The sequence below is a fragment of the Gallus gallus genome, chromosome 1 (assembly GCF_016699485.2).
Source record: "Gallus gallus isolate bGalGal1 chromosome 1, bGalGal1.mat.broiler.GRCg7b, whole genome shotgun sequence".
Lineage (NCBI taxonomy): Eukaryota > Metazoa > Chordata > Aves > Galliformes > Phasianidae > Gallus > Gallus gallus.
The window spans coordinates 31,350,756-31,360,546 of NC_052532.1; the positions used below are offsets into that span (position 1 = coordinate 31,350,756).

Here is a 9,791-nt window from a genome sequence, read left to right on the forward strand (position 1 = left end):
AGGACATTCTTTCACCACTATGCAAAAGGTATTTTGATGGGTTTGGACAAGCCACTCAGTCTCTGTGCTTCAGTTTCCCATCTACTTATTTTAGAGAGTTGATATGAAGGTACTCCTCAGAATTACCTTGCACTGGTGTGGGGCTCTTAGTTTCTATGGGATTGTCATTTCCTATTAAAAGATCCCAGCACAGCCACCAGCCAAAATTCTGGCCCTGGAATCAGTTCATACCACGTACTTTGTAGGAAAGAGAACACACAGTAATAAGCAGTTACTAAAAAAAACTTCCCTTTAACGTAGCTGTTGTTTCAACACCAATTATCAGTTGCTTTATGTCCTGAAACACAAATCCTTATATCTATTTCTTAACATCATTTCACAAGTATGATGGAAAATCCCCATTTGATAATGCCGTAGCCAGCCCATTCCCCACTCCAACCTGCTGAGGCAGCTGCAGTTCTTTGATGGAGTTCCTAGGACTAAATAATGCATAAATAAGTTAAAATACTTCTTCTTGTTTGTTATAAATTGTGGCATTTTATTGAAGTTTCCTACATCTTTATATTAAAAAAAAGAGCAAGCAAGAAAATCTGCTTAACTTAAAGTCTGTCTCTTCCTCATTTTCAATGTTTCCATTCAATTATTTCTAAAGAAAGATGTCTCCTGAGGTCTTTCTCGTTTTTGATTCCTCTTATATTTGCTCTGAGTACTTCATGTATAATCATTAAGAAATTACTGAGGTGAGGCTGACAGAGTTGTACCCAGTGTTGCAAATATGCCTGTCCAGTGAGTGAACACATAGTGGCTCATAAGTGTATTTTTAGGTTATTTTTCATTTGATTCCCTTAACATTCTTTTGTTTCAATTGCAACTGTACGTAGGGCTAAGGCTTCCAGCTGAACATCACAGATGAAACTACCAATAAGCCATGTGTCTAAAGAAATAGCATAGTGAACTCAGCAGGGTATAAGTGTGTTCACTTTCTGAAACACGGGAATCTTTAGAAACACCGGAGTACTGACCAGATACTATCTCTCTGGCAATGAACATGAATACAACCAGATATCTTGGGCAAAGATACTTGAAGAGGAAGAAAAAGCAAAAAGTTAGAAGGAGAATTTCCACTGACTTCACTGGAAGTTGAACCAGAAATTCAAGCTCACAGAATGGACTTTATTCCCGAATATACCCTTTATATTAAAAAAAAAGTATACCAATTGTTTAGTAGTCATTTCTCTTACTTATCAACTTTTCACTTTCTTAGGCTTAACACTTGAATAGTTTTAGTTTAAATACCACAGTCAGCTTTGAGAAGTGCAAAATAAAAGCCCAGCATTTGCAGGTCTCCATTTAGAAATAATTACCACAACATCTCTTTTGTGAAACTAAGGAAACCAGAGACTTAGAAAAAATATGAAACAATACATAATAAGATTGCAAGCGGACAGAATAATTTTATTTGTAATGTACTCCAGATGAAGTACTTGAAGCATTGTGTCAATAACAATGCATTGCTAGATATAATGACCAAGCACACTGTGACTTAATGGGCGACTTAAAAGAAAATGTCACAGGCAGATTGAACTGTCAATTAGTGCAACATTTCCTAATATCCCACAGATGCATTCCCCCCCCCCCCCGTGAATACTGGAGAAATAGATAGTGTTGCACATTTAATCTACTCTCCAATAATTTGTTTCTTTTGGATTCTTCCTAGTACATTGTGTTCCAACTCGTTTATTTAGACACAAAGCTCTGAGTTCAAGAGAAAATAGACTTACAGATGAACTGTTATTTCTGTATAACAACAAGTGGGAACAATATTGCACTCCAATGGCAGGTGAAATGTAAGGTATGTAGAGCCACAACTTTTGCTTTGTTCATGTTTTGCTCAGGAGACGGGTTGAGCAGAGCATGGTGGGAGGTAGAGGACACTGGCCACCATCAGTGCTGAAGGCACTGCCCTGTGGCTCTGTCCAACATGTCAGGTGTCTTCAATGTTTTGGCCACATGTTTCCCTGATCTGTGTCTACTTCAAGAAAGTAGGTTGTTTGTGGATGTCTCATCCCTGGAAGTGTTTAAGGCCAGGTTGGATGGGGCCTTGGGCAGTCTGATATAGTACTTGATCTAGTAGCTGGTAACCATGCCTGTGGCAGGAGGGTTGGAACTTGATGATCCTTCCAAACCAAGCCATTCTGTGATTCTATGATTCAGTGGTTGGGGCACTTGTGGCCACCTCTCTGAGGGCCTACAAGGGGTAGACTGAGTTGGTTTTACTGTGTTTTGATGCACTGCTCAGAAGAGACCCAGGGGTTTTCACCTGTAGACTAAAATAGTGATTCTGTGATTCTGTGAAAGCTATTGGGGCTGGCACAAAACCACGCTCAACAGGAATCTCCTTTAACTTTTAAGTGTGCTTTGTTATCTACATAGGAGCAATAATTGGTTTGAAATCAGCAAGGAGAAGTAAGAAAAAAAAAACAAGAAAAAGAAAGAAAGAAAGAAAGGAAACTAGGCTTCAAACAGGAAATGCATTGAAAGGACAAGTGGAAGAAGTTGCAAGCTGCTGATTTCCACTTCAGTGTGATGACCAGCGTGATGCTGTGCTGCTGTTCAGCAGCATTTCTGGCCTCATCTCAGGTCCTTAACGCAAAAAAGGACTGTTCACACAGCTAGACTGTTTCCAGGGGCTGTTGACATGCTGTTGTATTGTGTAGCTGTGCTGTCTGCTGTTACCTACAGCTTGGTAAAGTCTTCAGCATAGCTGGGCAGCTGAAGATTGTTCTGTGTTCATACCCAACCCTTACCCTTTGCAGGGACAGCAACAAAACTTTTTGGGTGCTCTTAGGTACTCACCCTTCAGGTCCTAGTACGCTTGCTGAAAGCTACTGAGATACAGCCTGTAAACTCAGATGCAGCATGCTTTCTCTTTTGTCTCTCAGCCTGTACAGCTTTGCATGTGCTTGTATATACTTCAAAACATGTAAAATATGATTTTTTCCTTTCTTAAAAACAAAACAACAACAACAACCCCCCTCCCCCCCCCCCCCCAAAAAAAAACCCAACAAAAAACAGACCCTAGGTTACCTGCACAACATCTTTGTCAGCAAGCCTGCAATAGTAAATTACTCTGCCGCCAATTGCGATTTTACTATGAGTCTTGCCTAGCAGCTGCTTTCCTTCAGGGCTCCAAGAAATCTCAGTTTTTACATAAAAATAGATTTCCACCTGGAATCTGATATAAAAAAGGTTGAAGACCACAAATTAAGCAGAAAGAAGCTCTTATTGCCTTTCTTGCATTTACAAGATTTTAATAAAAATCTTATGAATCTTCAGTGAAAGGCATTTACGCTGCATTTCAGATATTCTGCATGAGCATTACTGAAATTGGCTCTATGGAAACTACCTCAGATTATCACTGAGTATTTTTTAAGTCTTCTTACAGTTTTACATCACTTTCAAGCATTCAAAAAGATCTCAGAAATAACCTTTAAAGCACTGGCTTCCAAAGTTTCTGGGTGAACACAGTCAGCTGTCCAACATTCTTGCAAAATAACAAGGAATTTAAGAGAAAATTATGGCAGTGTGCAACACCCTGTTTAGTCCAACTTCACAGAAGAAAAAATTGATTAGATGGACATAGGCTGATGTGGACTTTCAATTCTACTGGAAGTGATGGACAAACTCAGCTTTGTGTTTGGGCTCAAAAGCAGTAGAAAATGTAGGCAGCTTCCTGAAAGGTTTGTCATCTCTCTTGCAATGTCCGCTCTCCCAAGCCACTAGAGGGCCCCGAAGTCCACCTTAACATGTCAGCTCGGCAAGCTGGCGGTCTTGAAAAGCCACGTACACAGTGAATGCATTTTCCAGAACTCTCGCACATTCAGGGCCTGGTCTTTCCAACGCAGTTGCTGTGCAGTTTGAATACAGTCACGAGAAAATAAGGATATGGGGAAGAGAATGACTTGAAGACAGCATTACCAAATGACTTTCACCCACAAGGGAAGAACATGGCTTTCAGGAATTTGGTGGTGGTGGCGTTTGCTCAGCAGCACCAGGCTTTCACCTCCATCCTTTCTTAACCATCGGACACATGTGCAATAGACTCTCGATGCATGCACTGCAGGGCTGTGATTTCATATAACTACCTGTGTAGATGTATGCCTAACTTTAAGTTTGTCATTTGACTGTGGAGGAGTAGAACAGCTCAGTTGCCCTTGCTGTTGGCTGTGGTGAATGGACAGAATGAATACTTTAAGAAACAGGAAAAGATACATTTAGAGCAAAAAATCATTCTCCTTGATGAATTGAATGTAATGGGTGGTCACTTCTACAGTAGGACCTTTGAACATGTTCAGAAACAAGCAAAATTTAATAGTAACTCCAGAAAATACTCTTTTTAATTCCTTTTCCCAGTTTCTTTTCCTAATTTCTTTATTAAATAGGCCTGACATGTCACATTCCATGGTCTCAGTGTTGAGATACTTAGAGTTATAAAATCCTATTAGATTACTGGCAGCCCTTTCAGCGTTGAAACTGAAAGCTGGATGATATGAAAACAGAGCAGATTGTGCCTGACCAATCTGGTGGACTGCTACGACAGGGTGACTGCCTTCATGGATAATGGAAGATTTTGTCTACCTGGAATTCTGCAAGGCCTTTGACACAGTTCTGTGGTTCTATGATTCCATAATTCTATGATTCTATGATGTCAGTGGGACCAAGCATTCAACTCAACTCTTTCCTGCTGTGGAGTGTTGGGCAGTGAAACACAAAAACGTCACGGTGAGTTTTATGGCTTTTTCTGAAATCTGTATCATTTGATGGATAATAACTAAAGCGGCTGACTTTGCGATCTAAAGAGGGCAAACCAGATTCCAATAATAAAATGCTAAAATTGCTAGAAACCTGCTAGAATATTTTGCCTATGATGCATAAGGAGACACTGCAGCGTAGAATGGGTCTATTGGCTTTTGACTGAAATTACTTGCATGATTCCAGTGGCTCTTTCAACCTGGAATAACTGCTAGCTGAACAAAGTGACATCACTTATTCACTTAACATACTGCACAAAAGAAGGATAAGCTATGTGCTTTCCCTAGGGTTCATTTTGTCTTTCCAGAAATTGGTTATATATTTGGATAAGAAATAGTGTTTCAAATAAATGTATAAATGCCAGGCTAGTGACTGTGATTAAGTGATAATGAATGGATGTGTGCTAAAGAATGAAAGTATCTTCCTGTTCTTTTTAAGCAGATCTTTTCCTCATTAGGAGTAATATGGAAGACAGTAATGTATATGTGAGTAGACTCTGATATCACCTTGTTTATCCTGTACAAAGACTTAATAACCGTCCAGCAAGTTAGAATGGATAGGATTCATCTTGGGTCCAACTTTAGTGTCTGACTTATTCACCTGAGCTCCTTCAATGGCATGTACAGAAAATTGACACTTCTGAGAAATGATTCACTTTGTAGTTAGTTAAAATACATTGTATAGCCTATACCTTAAAAGCACACACTCCTTTCCTTTAACTACAAAGGAAGTCTAGGTAATTATGAGGGTTGTGTATTACACACATCTAACCTTTTGTAGAGATGAATCCCACCTGTGTATTCATGCAAATCATACATTTGTTTCTGTTAAATTGTCAGATACAGTCTCTGTTCTGTCTATGTGGTAGCTGCAGCAATAGGGAAAGACAGGCACAGGCAGCAGGCAGCTGGCAAAGCAAACAAAGGAGAAACTGCAGCTGCTGAGAATGATTGGGTAGAGCTTGGTTATTTCAAAGGAGAACCCTTTTCCAGTCTGGGACTCTTGGGAGATGCAGGAGCCCTTCTGCTGCCATGGGGTATTTGTAGAAACTGTGTGGAGATGTGAATACAAGCAGAGGCCTGAGCAGAACCTGTCTAGACTGGCTTGGATCGTGAGTAACACACTTCCATGTCCCAGGCACCTTTGTGCCTCCTGTACATCTGTCCCACCTGCCAGTACTCCTTGATAAGTGATGAGTGCCCTCTGAGGACACAGGGTATGCAAGGAGGGTGATGCTGGTGAGAATGGAGTGAGAGGATGGAGAGAGAACTCCAGCGAACCATTTAAAGCATACTGTTACTCTTCAATGAGTAGCTACCATCCCTTTTCTTGGTTAGTCCCCTACTGTGGATGTTTTGTGTGCTTTATGGATAAATATTATTTTCTCGAAATTACAAAGCTTTCCTGTTAAGGAGTAGTTTGAATCAGCAGTAACTCAGAATATATATATTTTTAAGGGTGCATAATGGAATTATAAAATGCTTTGTGATATTTTAATACCTTGTGAATTTCTTTCATAAGCATATTTTGGGTCTTGAGAGGTTTTCATTCCAAACATATGGCTGAGTTCCAGCTAGCTTTCTTCTTAAAACCCTTGTGTTTTGGAGCCTAGCCAGACAGGATGACAAAATATCTATTGTTTTTATAGTTCCTATGTTGAGTTGACAGATGACAAATGTTTGATCCTCGGGAGAAAATTAAACATTCCTGTCTAATTTTAAAAACAAATTTTCTGAAGGACTTGCTTGCTCTAAGGTCCTGTATGTTTTTGGGGTCCCCTATCTGTTCTTTACGAGCTATCATGTACACTTTTGAAACCAGCTTTAAACATTTAGGAATTTATTTTGTCATTTCAGTCATAAGGGGTTCATGAATTCCTAAAAAATATCTGTGGACATCTATTTCATTAATTGGATAGAAAAGAGGTAGCTGTTCTTATTACAGTGGGATATTAAATACAATATAAAATATCCCTGGGCAGTTTAATGACTGATTGTATGGTTCATTCGATATTGAATGAGGTCCAAAATTTCCCTTCAAGTGATGGGTGTCTATTATGTTTCTCTTTCTCTCTCTCTCTCTTTTTTTTTTTTTTTTTTTTGCCCCGGGGAGTTCTGGAAAAAACCTAGAGAGTACATTTAATAAAACTATAATTGCATTCTCAGAAAAAAAGAGGTTTTCTGAAATAGAAGTGAAGTTTATCTCACTTTCCTTCAGGCTAATGAATGATAACATATTCAACTGGCAAAAGTTATCTTTAGAAACATGATATCATCACTGCTAAATCTTGTTGATTGATCCTATGCAGTAAGCAGAACACTTGTGGCAGTCTCATACATATTAGTCCCTCCTTGAACTTCATAACTGTACCACAATTCTTTTGATTGTTTCTCTCATTTCCACAGTTTCTAGATCTGCACATTTTGTTGCCATTCTGGGGCTCAATTTCCTAAGTGATCTTTGTGCACAGTGCACCGAGACTGTATGATAACATTTGACGATGATGTGATGAACTTGACAGGTAATGGGAGCAATATATGGTCTTTGTCTATACGTTAACAAGGCCTTTGACAATATCTCCCATAACATCATCACAGACGAGCTGATGAAGTCTGAGTTAGACAAGTGGGCCTGAAGGTGGACTGAGTGGTGTACTCCAGAGCCCAGTGGTGTTTAACGTCTCCACAACCTAGATGATGGAGTAGAGTGAATCCTCAATGAGTTGGCAGATAATGAAGAAACAACCATCATGTGCTGCCTGCCACTCAGAGGGTTTTTGGAGAAGTTGCTGAGAGATACCTCATGAAGTTCAACAAGGAGAAATTGAAAGTCCTATACCTGGCAAGGAATAAAATTATGGGTACCAATTGGCTGCAGGGCACCTCTGGTAGAAAAGGCTTGGAGGGTCCTGGTGGACATCAAGTTGAACATGAGCCACCAGTGTACCACAGAGATGAACAGGCTCCTGGACTGCATTAAAAGTAGCTCTGACAGCAGCTGGCAAGAGGTGATCCTTCCTCTTTATTCAGAACTGGTGAGACGCATCTGGAGTACTGCATCCAGTGCTGGGCTTCCCAGTACGAGAGACGTGGATGTCCTGAAGAGGGTCCAGCAAAGAAGTGTGAATAGTTTCTTAAATCTTGAAATAAGACAGCTCCAAGGGGATCTCATCACTGTATATGAGAACATGGTACATGGGACTAAGGAAGAGGGAGCCAGGCTCTTTTCAGTGGTGCTAAGTGCCAGGACAAAAGGAAATGGGAATAGACTGGAACACAGGAGGTTCCCTCTGACCATCAGTGAGTACTGTGCTGTGAAAGTGACAGAACACTGGCATAGGCTGCCCAGAGCGGTGGTGGAGTCTCTTCTGTGGAGGAACACTACAGGTGTTCCTTCTTGAGCAGGGGGATTACACTAGGCTGTCTCCAGCCTCAATCCTTCTGTGCCTATGCTGCTGATCATGGGATTTTAGCAGAGCTAGGACAGGCTCTAGACAAAAAAATGTGTTTGTCAAATTACAAACAGAGAAACATTTCTTCTTTTCTACCATTAAATAGAACTTAAGACCAGAATGGACAGAACAGACGTTCAATCTGAATCTCTGCACATTAAAAAAATATAACGCTAAGATCAAGTGACTTAATAGCAAAATAAAATCTTCAGAGATTTTATTCTCTGCCTCTTTGCCCCATGGGTATTAACTGTAACTGAATTGTTCCTGGCAACGTTCCCAGAGGTTAATGATCCTTACCATTGGAAAGAGTTTCTTGATGTCTAAGTGAAATTTCAGTGACATTTGGTCCTAGATAACCATTAATAGTACTTCTCTCCACGGTGGTTACTAAAAAGTTTATTCACTTTCCCTCTCAAAGGACTTACATACTTTGCAAGACTACTGCCATTCACCCCTCAGTATTTTCTTCTCTGTGCTGAGTAACACACCCACCTCACCATCCTCTCTAATTCCTTCAGCTTTTTCTCATTAACGGCACAGAAAAATCACTGAGGATTTTTCATCCAAAGACTGAAACATCCCTATAGGCTATCTGCTTAATCTAAAGCATTACCAAAAGAACTACCCACATTTCTCAGACTGACTCCTGAAAACAGCACATGGTATTGTGTGTGGCAAGTACTGAAGCAAGTGAGCTACCAAACCCACAAGACTACAAGCAGTAGTCAGATCAAAGCTGTATGAAGACTGGTGATGGGTGTACAGTGTCTGGTGTCCCTGGGCTCCCTACCTCATTAGGTGGAAGTGGAGAGCCTTCAGGCAGTAGTTCACTACTGGTTCTCAACCAGGATGCGTTGATGGTCCCTTCAGGAGGAGACTGCCTCCCTCCCTGAGTTACCCTGGAAGTAAAGGGTGAACCGACTCCTGCTCCAGGCTCACTGCTGTGTTGCCATAGATCCTTTCTGGGGGCAACACTAGGCCCTCCCACATGGATGAAGTGTGGTCACCCAGGAGTGAAATGAACTGAGGTCACAGAGCCCTGGAAAGACCCAAAGTTTTCAAAGCCACAAAATCTGCCTTTCTCTGCGTTAAAAATCAGTATCTGCCAAGCACTTGGGACATTTTTTCTGCTCCTTCAGATCACCCCAGAAGAAGTTTTGTCTCCAACTACCTCCAGCTGCCTGAAGAAAGTAGGAGAAAGAAAATGGATGAAAGAAAGAAAAAAGAAAAAATATCAGAGTAAAAGTGAAGTCAGGAACAAGAGCCCTTCCCCATGCTCTCTCTGCCCAGCCCAGTTAGGCAATAAAGGCCTCGAAGGAGGAATTTTACTTCTGTATTTCCTCAAATACAAAGCTGAAGGAGTTATGGACGTACTAAATTCAACCCAAGCAATTCCATTCTCCCTCGGGGACAATAATATTTATTCATGGACAACTTGAAAAAATAAAAAGAGATGAGAATTATATGCCGAGTTAATGAAATCTGTAGCTTCTGTAAAGATAATAGGGCTATAGACAATAAAACA

At 40.5% G+C, this 9,791-nt stretch overlaps 1 long non-coding RNA gene across 2 annotated transcripts; it reads left to right on the top strand.

Annotated features, from left to right (window-relative positions):
* Positions 1-4,571: 4,571 nt before the first annotated feature.
* Positions 4,572-9,729, top strand: LOC121107321. Of its 2 annotated transcripts, none has more exons than XR_005841227.1 (2): positions 4,572-4,782; positions 7,410-9,729. It is a non-coding gene; the product is annotated as an uncharacterized LOC121107321 (long non-coding RNA). The 2 variants fall into 2 exon arrangements; XR_005841225.1 differs by having other exon boundaries at positions 9,406-9,729.
* Positions 9,730-9,791: the final 62 nt, after the last annotated feature.